The 13,855-nt window shown below is 46.7% G+C and overlaps 2 non-coding genes across 2 annotated transcripts; one reads left to right on the forward strand and one right to left on the reverse strand.

Annotated features, from left to right (window-relative positions):
* The first annotated feature begins 2,230 nt into the window (after positions 1-2,230).
* On the forward strand, positions 2,231-2,394 carry LOC121452624. Its single transcript, XR_005974871.1, has one exon. It is a non-coding gene; the product is annotated as a U1 spliceosomal RNA (small nuclear RNA).
* A 4,267-nt stretch (positions 2,395-6,661) lies between these two features.
* Positions 6,662-6,825, reverse strand: LOC121452625. The gene has a single exon (XR_005974872.1). It is a non-coding gene; the product is annotated as a U1 spliceosomal RNA (small nuclear RNA).
* Positions 6,826-13,855: the final 7,030 nt, after the last annotated feature.

Genomic DNA, 13,855 nt, shown 5'->3' on the forward strand with positions numbered 1-13,855 from the left:
TTAATATGACAGAAATTATGCATGTATATATGTTTCTATATCCTATACATTTTGAGATAATATTTATACCTTAACCCTTTTCCTCTGACCCATCTTTTTCCAGTCTCAGGGCACTTTCAAAAGTTGACTTCAGCACTAATGTCAACTCTTCCAGGATGTTGAAGTTTCAAATCTTTTGTGAAAAACCACAGTCCAGTTCTCCTGACCTGGCTTTCAAGTTTGAAGCACAGGTCCAATGCTTTTGCTTTTCACTTTGGTAGCAAGTAACTCAAGTGACTGATCCAAGGTAAGGAGTCACTCTACAAGTGTGGCTTCCAGTGCCCCCAGGGTAGAGAGGCACTACCAGGGCCAGAGCCCCCCAGAGGCCCCCCCCCCCGGGGCTGGGCGAATTGGGCTACATGTCAAAAGCCTGATCTCAGGTTTTTTGATTTAGCATTTTTATTTTTTTTAATACGTTGGTACCAAGCATTGATCTCACATGGTGGGCATGCCCTCTCTCACCTAGCTATGTGTAAATTCCTGCTCAAGTTCCAGTTTTGTTGTTTTGAGACAGGGTCTCACTGTCGCTCTGGCTGGCCTAGACCACGCAGAGTTTACCACACACCCGGCACTCGAGTGTTAGTGTGTTTCTATTGTTTGTGTAGCCCTGGCTGAACCAGAACTCACTCTGTAGACCAGCCCGGCCTCCAGCTCACAGAGATCCTCCTGCTTCTGCCTCCCGAACGTGGAATTAAAGGCCTGAGCCCCATTTGGCCCGAGTCTTAAGTTTTTAAATTAAAATTCCAAGAGCATGTTTCTGCCCTTCATGATATGCCCAATAGATCCGTTAGCTTCCGCGGCGCGGGGGTGGGAGGGAGTGGTGGTGGTGGAAATGGTGGAGAGTGCGGGGGGAGGGGGTATCAAAAAGTGTCGTGAGCATGTTTTTGTCGTTGTGACAAACAAATGGAGAAGTTGAACATGAGTCAAGTCCCCAAGTGAAGGAGCGACCATAGTTTCCTTTGCCTTTTTGTTGTTGCGTTTCTTTTGTTGGTCCGTTGCTGATGTTTCTGGTTTTTCAAGACGGGTTTCTCTGTGTAACAGTCCTGGCCGTCTTGGAACTCGCTCTGTAGACCAGGTCGGCCTCGAACTCAGAGATCCGCCTGCCTCTGCCTCCTGAGTGTTGGCGTTATCCTTTGCCTTCTTGCAACCGTCCGCATATGGCAGCTACACATAATAATTCGATTCATTAACAACGTTTCCATACGTGCACAATGTATTTCAACCGTGTCACGACCCGCGTCACTCTTGTCCCCCTCACAGTCCGGCAGATCCCTTTCCTCTTCCCAGCCAGCCTCCCCCACTTAACGTTTTTAAACTCTGTTTATGTGTGCACAGACCCGTGAATGTCCGAGGAGGACGTCGGATCGGGTGGAGCCGTGAGCTGTGGATAACGGGTCGGAGATGCTGTGAGCTGCCCGGTGAGCGCTGGGCACGGAAGCCCGGTCCTCTGCAGGAGCAGCCAGCGCTCTAAGCTGCCGAGTCATTTCTCCGGCCCCACTGCTCCTTCTAGGTCTGGTTTATGGGTTTGTGTCCTCGTTTGCGGGTCCGTTGGTTTTGAGACAAGATCTCACTGGTAGCCCTGGCTGGCCTGTACTAGAGATGTGTAGACCATCCATACCTATAGCCCTGAACTCACAGCGATCCGGAACCGCCAGAGTGCTGGGGTCGATTAAAGGGGCCGTGCCGGCGAGTAGCAGGTCAGCTTCACACGAGTTAGTGCCAGCTGGGAGGAGGGTTGAAGCTCGGTTGAGAAAGGATCGGGCTGAAGGCCGGAAGCCTGAATGAGGGAAGGCCCAACCAACGACGAGAAAGCCCGGCACGATCAAATCCCCGAGTGCAGTGGACGACGGCCCCCCGCCGGGATCCTAGGTTTAGGGTCCTCCTAGGCTACAAAGTGCGGTCTGGGAGGGGGGTAAGGGGGAATTTAAAAACAAAAAACAAAAAAAAGCAAAGCAGCGCGGGGCGGGGCGTATGCAGATAAGGTATCGCGCAGTGGCTGCCGGTCCGGCGGTGTCGGTGAGGCGCGAGGCGCGTCCCGCGTGGTGACCGTCCCGCGTGGACAGGATGGGATGTCCGTGAGGAGCTCGGAGGGCGGCATGAGAGGGCGGTAAGGGGGCGTCGCGAGGGCGGTGACCGTCGGTTATAAGTGCGTGTGCCGTGAGGGAGGGCGCGGTCGGGGCGGGAGCAACTCATACTTACCTGGCAGGGGAGATACCATGATCACGAAGGTGGTTTTCCCAGGGCGAGGCTTATCCATTGCACTCCGGATGTGCTGACCCCTGCGATTTCCCCAAATGCGGGAAACTCGACTGCATAATTTGTGGTAGTGGGGGACTGCGTTCGCGCTCTCCCCTGGTTTCTTTGGTTAAAAAATAGATCTTTTATTACATTGGTGTTATTGGTTTTTTTTTTATTCTCCACATTCGGCTTAAAAAAGACGAGATCTCGGTACCAGTCGGTAATACATTGATACTAAGTATATTATTATGTGAAGTTATTAAGTTCAGTTTCTCTGCAAAACTTGCAAGCCGCTGAGCCATCTCTCCAGCGTGATGTATGTAGTAAGTCTTGGCAGTTGCTAATCAGGAAAGATTGGGAGACTTAGCCAACTTTGCTTGTTCTGATTCGCTGCATAAGGTCAGATTTTACCTATTGGGCACCACTCCCTACTCCCCACCCACCAGTTATTTTGGGATGAGCTATATTACATAATGAGAATCTATGGTAGAGGCAGGGAGGAGGAAAGAAAGGTTCGATGGCAGACAGGTGTGTACACCTGCTTCCACACCATCTGGGACATAAGACAAACTCTCTGAGGCTCCAGACCAGCTAAGGCCACTACAGACAGGCAATCCAACCAACCAACCCTCACAAAAAACAGTGGGTAAGAATACTGTTTTTCCAGAGGACTGGGTTCAATTCTCAGCCCCCGCATGGCAGCTCACAACCGTTTGACTCCCAATTCCAGGCTCTCCAACACCCTCTTCTAGCCACCACAGACACTGCGCACATGTGGTGCAAAGGCATCCACGCACGCAGGCAAAACATCCATACACACAAATACTTTTTATAAACCTGCAGTCAGACTTTCCTTTGGTCTGCCAGCTCACAAATAACAAGGAGACTTATTAATTATGAAATCATAATTAATGATTATGATTGGACGTGTTCCTAACTAGCTCTTATTAATGATTACAGCTTGGACGTGTTCCTAACTAGCTCTTATATTACTTAACCCATTTATATATTAATCTCCATTCTACCACTTGGCGTCACCTTGCACCTCCTGTTCGCTCCCAGTGTCTCCTGGCATCTTTCCTTTTTCTTCCCGGAAAACCTTCCTCCTGCATATTCAGCTTTTTATTATACCAACCACAGCAAATACATCTTCACGCAGTGTATAAAAATCCTACAACAAAAACTCTTTCAAGAAAATTAAACTACAATTGATGATGCCCTTTTTATTATTTACTTTTCCTGTAGATTTTCCTCCTAGCCCAGACTGGCCTGGAAATAGTATAACCTGGTTCTTGGGCCTTCTCTCTTCTTCCTTCCTTTTTCTTTCCCTTTCTTTCCTTCTTTCTTTTCTTCCTCCCTCTTTCCTCCCCATCTCCCTTCCTCACTCCCTCCATCCCTTCTTCCCTATCTCCCTTCCTATCTCCCTTCCTTTCTCTTTCTTTCTTTCTTTCTTTCTTTCTTTCTTTCTTTCTTTCTTTCTTTCGTGTGTTAGAGGGTGTCTCAGAGTTCTTAACTGGCCCGGAACTCTCAGTACAGACCAGCCTTGCACTGGGCTCACAGAGAGCTCACAGAGATCCACCAGCCTCGATCTCCAAAATATTAAAACTGAGTTCAGCCCTTGAAACTCACATGGTGAAAGGAGCAAATGGATTTCTACAAGGTGTCCTCTGGCACATGTACCCACCCACCCCAAAAATGTGGAAAAATTTTAATGTACAATTCGTGTTTTAATTAATAAAATAATAAAGGTTCCTTATGCTCTAGCTTTGGTGGAGGGATGTTGTGATAGAATCACGAGGAACATGGTTTAGTATTGCTGACCACCGGCAGAGGAGATAGCAGATCCAACAGGAGCGCCACTCACCTGCTGCTTACAATTCTTTATGGGTGATAGGGATCCAGATTCTGGTTCATACAGATCTGGGAAATGGTTTATCCATTGAATCATCCCTATCACCCTGCCTGCTTAGTCCCCAAGAGCAGCTGCTTCTTCTTCCTCTTCTCCTCTTTCTCCTCCTCTTTCTCCTCCTCCTCCTCTCTTCTTCTTCTTCTTCTTCTTCTTCTTCTTCTTCTCTCCTCCTCTTCTTTTCATCCTCCTCTTCTTCTTCTCTCCTCCTTCTTCTCCTCCTCCTTCCTTTTTTTTTAAACTTTAAAATGTATCAAATATAGCCGGCAGTGATGGTGCACGCCTTTAATCCCAGCACTCGGGAGGCAAAGGCAGGAGGATCTCTGTGAGTTCGAGACCAGTCCCATATACAATAGCTAGTGCCAGGACAGGCTCCAAAGTTACAGCGAAATCCTGTCTCAAAAAACCAGGAAAAAGTTGTATCAAATGCATATATGGGTGTTTTGCCTGCATGTATTCCTGTGCAGAGCCACTGAGGCCAGAAGGCGGCCTCGGATCCCCTGAAGCAGAGCATTGTGCGCGGCTATGTGGGTGCTGGGAATTGAATCCAGGTCCTCTGGAAGAACGGTTCTTAACCACAAAGCGTCTTGTGCATGTAACCAACCACAGATGCTGTGAGGTGATGTGTGCAAGGCTGCATCGCAGACGGCACGTAGTTTCACAGCTCTCCTCCCCACGCTGACAGTCCTTACAGTCATCTGAGTTCCCTGCAGTTGAGTGCTCAGTTACATACTGACATAGGAGGGTCCATCTGTCTCTGTGTTACTTTCACTGGTTAATAAAGAGACTGCCTTGGCCTTTTAATAGGGCAGAAAATTAGGTGAGTGGAGTAGACAGAATAGAATGCTGGGAATAAGGCAATGAGGCTGACGCCGTTCCTCTCCTCTCTAAGGGACGGACGCCCCTTAGACTCATCCCGGTAAGCCACAGTCAAGTGGCAATACAGATTATTAGAAATGGGTTGGATCAATATGTAAGAGCTAGCCAATAAGAGGTTAAAACTAACAGGCCAGGCAGTGTTTAAAAGAATAGAGTTTCCGTGTTATTTCTGGGGCTAAGCTAGCCGTGCGGGACGAAAAGCAGGCCTTCCCGCAGCTCCTTCTACAAGTTATGTGAGGGGAGTGTATATTGCCAGAGACGGTAAAGCATAGCCTCCTTCCACGCGCGGGTTCCTGACCTGAGATGCAGGAAGCAGTTCCCTCCCGGCAACCCAGTGGCAGCTATAAATGAGCATGTTACTAGCGGGCCAAGGAGAGAACACCCGTGCCCCGAGGACGGCTTCTACGGAGTCCGCCTATGCAGATGATCTGGCTACAGCAATACATCTGTTAGTGTACTTGTTCTTCATGTTCTTTTTTCCTTCCACACCGGTGGCTTCCGAAATAATGGATGTGCTGTACGGCATTAAAGCCGTAAAGGGGGGCTGGAGAGATGGCTCAGTGGTTAAGAGCATTGCCTGCTCTTCCAAAGGTCCTGAGTTCAATTCCCGGCAACCACATGGTGGCTCACAACCATCTGTAATGAGGTCTGGTGCCCTCTTCTGGCCTGCAGGCATACAGGCAGACAGAACACTGTATACATAACAAGTAAATAAATAAATATTAAAAAAAAAGAATATAGTGACTGGTATGGGGCTTGGGAACTGGGGCTCAGAATAAATGATGCCTGTCTCAGGGTTTCTATTGCTGTGATGAAACTCCACGGGCAGCGGTAGGTGGCCCTTTAACCCAGCATACAGGGGACAGAAGCCAGAAGATCTCTGAGTTCGAGGCCAGCTTGGTTTACAAATTTACAAATTGAGTTCCAGGACAGCTAGGGCTGTTACACAGAGAAACCCTGTCTCGAAAAGCAAAAAAACAAAACAAAAAACCGAAAGAAAAAGAAAAGGCCTCACAGAGAGTTTATAAAGGCATTTTCTCGACTGAAGTTCCCTCCCTTCCAGTGACTATCTTGTGTCAAGCTGACACATAGTGAGTACACCTTGAATTCAGCACTGATCCTGCACCGTCTGAGTGCGGCTGAGATTAAACAGGAGCCTCAGTTGAGATACTGCTTCAATAACATCAGCGATAGGCAGGAGAACCGGAAGAGCATTTTAGTGGTTGATGGGCCTGTTGTTCCCGGAGTCTGTAAGAAAGCAGGCTGACCTGAGCAGCGATGGTGCACGCCTTTGGATTAAAGCTGTTATTTCCAGGCCACCCTTGTGTACAGGGTGAGTGAGTTCCAGGACAGTCAGGAAACTCTGTCTAAACAAGGAGGAAAAAAACAAAGAAAAAGAGAAGAAAAAGCAAAGGAAGCTTGAGGGTACCATGGGCTCTAACATCAGCGTCAGACCACGGAGCCTCTCTCAGATCAACTTACAACTCTGAAAATAAGACTTTGGTTAGCTAAGAGCAGAAGGTAGGCGTACCAGAGCATACAAAGCAAACAAAAGACATTAAAGAGAATTAGGAAGTTCTTTTCTTCAACCAGAGAAACCAGGGGAGAGCGCGAACGCAGTCCCCCACTACCACAAATTATGCAGTCGAGTTTCCCGCATTTGGGGAAATCGCAGGGGTCAGCACATCCGGAGTGCAATGGATAAGCCTCGCCCTGGGAAAACCACCTTCGTGATCATGGTATCTCCCCTGCCAGGTAAGTATGAGTTGCTCTTGCCACCACCGCGCCCTCCCTCACGACACACGCACTTATAACCGACGGTCACCGCCCTCGCGACGCCCCCTTACCGCCCTCTCATGCCGCCCTCCGAGCTCCTCACGGACATCCCATCCTGTCCACGCGGGACGGTCACCACGCGGGACGCGCCTCGCGCCTCACCGACACCGCCGGACCGGCAGCCACTGCGCGATACCTTATCTGCATACGCCCCGCCCCGCGCTGCTTTGCTTTTTTTTGTTTTTTGTTTTTAAATTCCCCCTTACCCCCCTCCCAGACCGCACTTTGTAGCCTAGGAGGACCCTAAACCTAGGATCCCGGCGGGGGACCGTCGTCCACTGCACTCGGGGATTTGATCGTGCCGGGCTTTCTCGTCGTTGGTTGGGCCTTCCCTCATTCAGGCTTCCGGCCTTCAGCCCGATCCTTTCTCAACCGAGCTTCAACCCTCCTCCCAGCTGGCACTAACTCGTGTGAAGCTGACCTGCTACTCGCCGGCACGGCCCCTTTAATCGACCCCAGCACTCTGGCGGTTCCGGATCGCTGTGAGTTCAGGGCTATAGGTATGGATGGTCTACACATCTCTAGTACAGGCCAGCCAGGGCTACCAGTGAGATCTTGTCTCAAAACCAACGGACCCGCAAACGAGGACACAAACCCATAAACCAGACCTAGAAGGAGCAGTGGGGCCGGAGAAATGACTCGGCAGCTTAGAGCGCTGGCTGCTCCTGCAGAGGACCGGGCTTCCGTGCCCAGCGCTCACCGGGCAGCTCACAGCATCTCCGACCCGTTATCCACAGCTCACGGCTCCACCCGATCCGACGTCCTCCTCGGACATTCACGGGTCTGTGCACACATAAACAGAGTTTAAAAACGTTAAGTGGGGGAGGCTGGCTGGGAAGAGGAAGGGGATCTGCCGGACTGTGAGGGGGACAAGAGTGACGCGGGTCGTGAACACGGTTGAAATACATTGTGCACGTATGGAAACGTTGTTAATGAATCGAATTATTATGTGTAGCTGCCATATGCGGACGGTTGCAAGAAGGCAAAGGATAACGCCAACACTCAGGAGGCAGAGGCAGGCGGATCTCTGAGTTCGAGGCCGACCTGGTCTACAGAGCGAGTTCCAAGACGGCCAGGACTGTTACACAGAGAAACCCGTCTTGAAAAACCAGAAACATCAGCAACGGACCAACAAAAGAAACGCAACAACAAAAAGGCAAAGGAAACTATGGTCGCTCCTTCACTTGGGGACTTGACTCATGTTCAACTTCTCCATTTGTTTGTCACAACGACAAAAACATGCTCACGACACTTTTTGATACCCCCTCCCCCCGCACTCTCCACCATTTCCACCACCACCACTCCCTCCCACCCCCGCGCCGCGGAAGCTAACGGATCTATTGGGCATATCATGAAGGGCAGAAACATGCTCTTGGAATTTTAATTTAAAAACTTAAGACTCGGGCCAAATGGGGCTCAGGCCTTTAATTCCACGTTCGGGAGGCAGAAGCAGGAGGATCTCTGTGAGCTGGAGGCCGGGCTGGTCTACAGAGTGAGTTCTGGTTTAGCCAGGGCTACACAAACAATAGAAACACACTAACACTCGAGTGCCGGGTGTGTGGTAAACTCTGCGCGGTCTAGGCCAGCCAGAGCGACAGTGAGACCCTGTCTCAAAACAACAAAACTGGAACTTGAGCAGGAATTTACACATAGCTAGGTGAGAGAGGGCATGCCCAGCATGTGAGATCAATGCTTGGTACCAATGTATTAAAAAAAATAAAAATGCTAAATCAAAAAACCTGAGATCAGGCTTTTGACATGTAGCCCAATTCGCCCAGTCCCGGGGGGGGGGGGGGGGGGGCTCTGGCCCTGGTAGTGCCTCTCTACCCTGGGGGCACTGGAAGCCACACTTGTAGAGTGACTCCTTACCTTGGATCAGTCACTTGAGTTACTTGCTACCAAAGTGAAAAGCAAAAGCATTGGACCTGTGCTTCAAACTTGAAGCCAGGTCAGGAGAACTGGACTGTGGTTTTTCACAAAAGATTTGAGGGCTGGAGAGATGGCTCAGAGGTTAAGAGAACTGACTGCTGTTCTAAAGGTCCTGAGTTCAATTCCCAGCAACCACATAATGGCTCACACCCATCTATAATGAGATCTGGTGCCCAGAACACTATATATGTAAAATAAATAAATTAAAAAAAAAAAAGATTTGAAACTTCAACATCCTGGAAGAGTTGACATTAGTGCTGAAGTCAACTTTTGAAAGTGCCCTGAGACTGGAAAAAGATGGCTCAGAGGAAAAGGGTTAAGGTATAAATATTATCTCAAAATGTATAGGCTATAGAAACATATATACATGCATAATTTCTGTCATATTAATGGTCATATAGAGTACTAACTAATTCTAGAAAAGGACTTTATGTAGCTTTCTGTTCATCATTTCATCAGGTTTGAGTGTCTATCAGGTAACTAGAACTGGCTCCATAGCTACTGAGAAACCTTGTCTCGAAAACAAACAAAACAAAGCAAAATCAAAAGAAGAAGTGACAGGATAAAAGCATAGATCATTAAATCTACTTTAGAACTAAAAGAACAACTACTAGTCTTAAATATTCTACACTGATATGGAGTTTTTTATATTGATACAAAAATTAAGATTGTTGCCGGGCGATGGTGGCGCACGCCTTTAATCCCAGCACTCGGGAGGCAGAGGCAGGCGGATCTCTGTGAGTTCGAGACCAGCCTGGTCTACAGAGCTAGTTCCAGGACAGGCTCCAAAGCCACAGAGAAACCCTGTCTCGAAAAACCAAAAAATAAATAAATAAATAAAAAATAAAAAAATAAAAAATATTAAGATTGTTTTTTACACTGGATATGTTTCTGCTCTTGCATAAGATATTTTTGTACATTGATACAAAATTAAGGGGTTTTGGTCTGGAGAGATGACTCAGCGGTTAAGAGCACTGACTGCTCTTTCAAAGGTCCTGAGTTCAATTCCTAGCTACCACATGGTGGCTCACAACCATCTGTAATAAGGTCTGGTGCCCTCTTCTGGCCTGCAGGCATACATGTAGACCGAATATTGTATACATAATAAATAAATATTTTAAAAAAATTAAGGGGTTGTTGTTGTTAGAACATGCTGTACATAGGTTTCTTCTTTTTTATGGTTTTTTGAGACAGGGTTTCTCTGTAGTTTTGGCTCCTGTCCTGGATCAGCTTGTGCCACCACTGCCCGACTGTACATAAATTTCCACTCTTGTTTAAGGAGTTGTACCTATACAGCTAACAATGTAATAATGTACATTCCCAGTCCTTGAAAGTTATTACTGCAAACTATTTAGGATAATAAAGAGATGCGGGAAGGTGGGTGGTGGTGGCATATGACTTTAATCCCAACACTCGGGGGGCAGAGGCAAGCAGATCTCTGTGAGTTCCAGGCCAGCCTGGTCTACAGATCGAGTTCCAGGACAGTCTCCAAAGCCACTCATAGACATTTTAGGTATGTTTTCAAGGTCAGACAGCAATATGTTTTTTTTTATTTATTTATTATGTATACAATATTCTGTCTGTATGCCTAAAGGCCAGAAGAGGGCGCCAGACCTCTTTACAGATGGTTGTGAGCCACCATGTGGTTGCTGGGAATTGAACTCAGGACCTTTGGAAGAGCAGGCAATGCTCTTAACCACTGAGCCATCTCTCCAGCCCCAGCAATATGTTTTGGATAGATAGATGATAGATAGATAGATAGATAGATAGACAGACAGACAGACGGTCTTCAAACACCTCAAAGACCTACAGAATATGGCATTTAAAATGGTTTGTTAACATAGGACTTTTTGTGAGTGTGACACATCTGCTCCTGGCAGCACCAATTTACTTCAGAGAAGATGATGGACATCAATGAAACCCCATATGGAGCTTGTTTTCAATGTAGCAAAACTAACCATCTGGACAAGAAACTGCTCCTTCTCAACTGCTGACTCTATGCTGTACAAACTGGACAAGCAGGATACAAAGCAGAGAGACTATTGGACTTTGCCAAGACAAGTATGGCAGTCTTTTTTTTTTAAAAAATATTTATTTTATTTATTTATTATGTGTACAGCATTCCTTCCATGTGTGCCCGCAGGCCAGAAGGGGGCGCCAGGTTTCATCATAGATGGTTGTGAGCCACCATGTGGTTGCTGGGAATTGAACTCAGGACCTCTGGAAGAGCAGTCAGTGCTCTTAACCGCTGAGCCATTCCTCCAGCCCCCTATGGCAGTCTTTCAAAATCCCTGCATCACAGAAAAATCTGTCAGATAATCTAGGCCCATAGGCCAAAGATGGATGCCCCAACGTTGCAGAAGAAACCCGGGTGACTTCCCGGGCAGCCAGCTATCTGTCATTTCTATAGTTTTGGCAGTTCTTGCTCTGCACTTCCTGTTTACTCAAGTAATAGTATATCTTTCTCAGATCTCTGATGGAGTTGAAGAGATATAGTTACAGTTTTTGTTATGAAATTCAGAACTAAAAAACTTACAAAAGAAGTATAAAGTATATAAGGTTGAGAGACATAAAAGCTTAGGTTGTTTATCTAAGAAACTGTTTTAAGGTCTAAAAAGATAATTTTAGGTCGGTAATACAAGTTATGATAGGAAGTAAATTAGGTACAAAACTTTTGACACACCAAGATAGGATAGATAATGGAATATTTTCTCTGAATCTTCCAAATATAGACAGACTGGACATTCTCGTAATTCTTAGGGAGCACCGTTTGCGACGGACCAGCTCAGCCGGAACACTGCGACCGACGGGACAGGATCTCGGGAATAGGTGGGTCAGGAGTTGGCGAGTAACAAACAGACCCAAGACTCAAAGGAATTGCACCTGAATGCGTCTTTACTAGGCATGAGGCTCATCCCTTATACAGAAAAGATTGTTTAACAGCATGTATTGTTTTTTTATATGATACAGATTATTCTTAGATTCATTATATCAGATACATGAGAAGAGATTTTCATCAGACAGATGTCCCTGGTGTGAGTCTGCGGTTGGTCATGCTAGACATGGCTTGGCATTAGTTCCGATATAAATCTTTATCTAGGCTATGAGTTCACGGCATTTTGAGCTAAGGGCAAGCGATTGTGGTTAACAGTCACACAGTCTAGAGTCTTTTTATATTTCTTTTTTTTTGTTTTTTTTTAAATATTTATTTATTATGTATACAATATTCTGTCTGTGCGTATGTCTGCAGGTCAGAAGATGGCACCAGACCTCATTCCAGATGGTTGTGAGCCACCATATGGTTGCTGGGAATTCAACTCAGGACCTTTGGAAGAGCAGGCAATGCTCTCAACCACTGAGCCATCTCTCCATCCTTCTCCATATTTCTTTTTTTTTTTTCTTTTAAATATTTATTTATTTATTATGTATACAATACTCTGTCTGCGTGCATGCCTGCAGGCCAGAAGAGGGCACCAGACTCCTCTATAGATGATTGTGAGCCACCACGTGGTTGCTGGGAATTGAACTCAGGACCCCCGGAAGAGCAGGCAATGCTCTTAACCTCTGAGCCATCTCTCCAGCCCCTTCTCCATATTTCTAACTCCTTTCCAAACCTTCCCCAAAACCAATCTCAAGAAGTTACAGGCATTTATCTCTCTCTTCTCTCCTTATCCCATTTTTGCTGAATCTGTCTTAATTTGCTTTTTGTTCTTCATTTACTAAGCACCAGATTAAACTTGGAAACCTTTTCCTCTTTTCCCCTTGAGTACTAACTCATCTTTCTCCATTAATATCATATACTCCTGCATATGGCAATGGTTCATCAGTAGACTCTGGAAACTTAAACATACGGTCTTCCCTTCCAGAAGAAGCCAGACTGTTCCTTAAAACATAAGCAGGTAATGCCAAAGGTGCAAGGGCTCCGACGCAGGAAACACAGCACACACACACCTTCTCTGCGGGCACTCTTCCTTGAAGCTTGTACCACATCTTACGTGAGAGATCACATAAATTTATATATATGTATAGTGTGTGTGTGTGTGTGTGTGTGTGTGTGTGTTTCCCTTCTTATGTCTTGTCACTGTCACTCCGGTGGCCTAGAACTACACTAACTCATGGCAACCACAGCTGGCTGAGAAGTTTTAAAGCCCTGCGCAGCGGTATGAGATTAAGGGGCATGCATCTGACGCGTGTTTTACTGACGGAACCACCCCCTCATTCTAGCTTAGATAGTTATGTGTTTGTGTATTCCACGAGCGTGCAGAGAGCCCAGCCAGAAGAGAGGTCTTCCCGTGCAGGAACTGCAAGGCTGAGTGGAAGTCATCCGACTTGAAGGATGGACCTGGGACCCTCAGCAAGAGCATGATTTTAATTTTCTTATTAGAAAGTGCAGGATTTTAACTTTTATTATTAGAAAGGTCTTGGACAGAGGCATTTCAGCAGCTGAGCATGAAACGCGCTGGCCTTTTGAGTTACTCGGGAAGATCAAAAGAAGAGGGCCACTCCAGGATGTAATCGGGGTCTGAGGCTGCAGGGAGGCCCAGTCTCGACGGGCATATTTATTTTACAAATATGTGGGGGAGCTGGAGAGATGGCTCAGAGGTTAAGAGCATTGCCTGCTCTTCCAAAGGTCCTGAGTTCAATTCCCAGCAACCACATGGTGGCTCACAACCATCTGTAATGAGGTCTGGTGACCTCTTTTGTGCCATGCACACAGACAGAATATTGTATACACATGATTAAAAATTACAATTATAGTCATTATTTTGTTTCTCAAGACACGATCTTCTCTACAGAGATCCTCCTGCCTTGCCTACCAAGTGTTAGGACTAAAGGCGTTCTGCGTAGCAATGCACCACACCTCACTAACCAACTGTTTTAAATGAGAACTTCTTCATAGTCAGATATATTTAAGCTCGGTAGACATATAGGCAATGCAAATACCTACGGTCAGTATTCCCGGACAACAATAGGAAACTGAACATTCAAAGCACCAGAAAAGCAGTCTTTTATTAGAACCAGAGAAAC

Source organism: Microtus oregoni, unplaced genomic scaffold (assembly GCF_018167655.1).
Source record: "Microtus oregoni isolate MIOR12 unplaced genomic scaffold, Mior012 000009F_ref0000495, whole genome shotgun sequence".
Taxonomy (NCBI): Eukaryota; Metazoa; Chordata; class Mammalia; order Rodentia; family Cricetidae; genus Microtus; species Microtus oregoni.